Genomic DNA, 2,669 nt, shown 5'->3' on the forward strand with positions numbered 1-2,669 from the left:
TACCATGATGCAATGTCAAAATCCGATTGTGACAAATGGCTTGAAGCCATGAACATAGAGATGCAATCCATGTATGACAACCAAGTTTGGGAATTGGTTGTGCCACCACTTAACTCTAAAGTAGTTGGAAGTAAGTGGGTTTTCAAGAAGAAAACATATATGCATGGTAACTTGGATACTTATAAAGCAAGACTTGTAGCAAAAGGTTTCACTCAAACTCAAGGAATTGATTATGATGAGACCTTCTCGCCCGTGGCGATGCTAAATTCAATCAGGATATTATTTGCCATAGCTGCATATTATGACTATGAGATCTGGCAATTGGATGTCAAAACGGCTTTTCTTAATGGATATCTTGATGAAGATGTCTATATGGTTCAGCCTGAAGGTTTTGTCGATCCAAAACATCCTGACAAAGTATGCAAGTTAAAGAAATGAATCTACGGATTGAAACAAGCATCTAGAAGTTGGAATCACCGTTTTGATGAAGAAATTAAGAATTTTGGATTCATCAAAAATGGTGATGAAGCTTGTGTGTACAAGAAAGCGAGTGGGAGCATCATCACCTTCTTAGTACTGTATGTCGATGACATTCTACTATTTGGGAATGACATTCCAACCATGGAAGGTGTAAAAGCTTGGCTTGGAAGTTGTTTTTCCATTAAGGATCTTGGTGAAGTAGCCTACATTCTGGGAATAAAGGTCTATAGGGATAGATCAAGGCGCTTGATAGGTTTAAACCAAAGTGCATACATTAACAAAGTCTTGAATAGGTTCCAAATGGAGAACTCTAAGAGAGGTTTTGTACCTATTCAAAAGGGGACAATTTTGAATACATCTCAATGTCCAAGCTCAAAGGATGAGCAAGAGAAAATGAAAAGAATACCATATGCGTCAGCTATAGGATCCATCATGTATGCAATGATATGCACCAGACCGGACGTCTCATGCGCCTTGAGCATGACGAGTAGATACCAACAAAATCCAGGTAACAGTCATTGGATGGCTGTTAAAAGCATATTGAAATATCTTAGGAGGACTAAGGATATGTTCTTAATATATGGATCTGGTGAGGAGGAACTCGTTGTAAAGAGTTACACGGACGCGAGTTTCCAAATCGATCGAAGTGATTCTCGATCGCAATCGGGGTATGTCTTCATTTTAAATGGAGGAGCAGTCTCCTGGAAGAGCTCAAAACAAGACGTGGTAGCATTGTCCACTACAGAATCAGAATACATCGCCGCTTCATTGGCAGCCCAGGAAGCTGCATGGCTGAAGAAATTTATAGCCGACCTAGGGGTGGTCCCTACCATTCAAGATCCCCTGGAGATCTTTTGTGATAACGAGGGAGCGATTGCTCAAATCAAAGAACCTCGTGCTCACCAAAAGACTAGACATATCGAGCGGAGATTCAACTACATAAGGGATGAAGTTGAAAAAGGAAAGATATGTATCCGCCAAGTTCACACCGATCAAAACATTGCGGATCCACTCACGAAGCTCCTTGACAGAGGAAAACATGAGGGTCACACATGTTCCTTAGGACTTCGATATTCTAGTGATTGGATTTGATCTAATTTTGTATTTGGATATTGAAACAATTGTTATTTTAACTCATTTATAGTATTTTGAGTTAAGTTTCATATTAGCATGTTTAAATCCGAGAATAAGTTAATTATTCTAAATGTCCGTAGTCGATCATAATTGTGGGAACAAATATGAATGTAAGACTATTATGAACTTGGATTGGTGGATATTCATTCAGAATGAATATAGAGCAAAGTGTTGCTGCCAAAGTTCATAGATATTTGTGGGATACAAATATTGGACTGACTCGCTCTCAAATATTACTGCATGGAATCATTTGTGATTGATCATAAGTAAATTTTGAGTTAAGACGAATATCATAGTATCCTCTGACCTGAGATACATATTGGGTCTTGATATTCACCAAATATTATGCCTTGACTTATTTCTTCGCTGTCAGTAATATGACAGTACATAAGGCTGAGCTCAGGTGTGGTACAAGGTGATTGTGAGAGACGTATGTAGTCAAGAAGGGATTTGTTCCTCTTATTCGTTGAGAGTAAGATGTCTAAGGCCTGATAAAGTTAAATCAACAGAGAGTGATAACTCTATGTCTCTGGATTTAACATGACATCTGTAACGAAAGGATAAATGATAAATTCACCTAAATCATGTTCAAGTAAGGGACTTGAAAGGGATGATGTTATTGAATGGCAAATATAGTCATACGTATTGGGGGTAGTAAACCGTAGTTAGGCGTCATTTACTGCTTGCAACAATCTTCTATGTATCTTGTGCAAGTGGGAGATTGTTGGACTCTGTATGCCCAAGACACATATTAAATTGACGTGGCTAATATGTTATGATCCAAGTCGAGTCATACCCAATAACAAGCTAGACAAACACTTACAATATTTATATATGATATGATCAAACAAATAAATATCAACACTTAGAATATTTAGAAATTGGTTTTCTAAATAATTGTACTTGACAAACTAATAAATTATATGGATAATTTATTTTGAGAGAGTATTTTATTTTGTTATTTAATGGGTTAAATAACATAATAAAAATAGCATAAGTCTTATAACATATGATGTTATATTTTATAAAAGTTATAAAATACCTATGTAAGACTT

The sequence above is a fragment of the Helianthus annuus genome, chromosome 13 (assembly GCF_002127325.2).
Source record: "Helianthus annuus cultivar XRQ/B chromosome 13, HanXRQr2.0-SUNRISE, whole genome shotgun sequence".
Classification (NCBI taxonomy): Eukaryota; Viridiplantae; Streptophyta; class Magnoliopsida; order Asterales; family Asteraceae; genus Helianthus; species Helianthus annuus.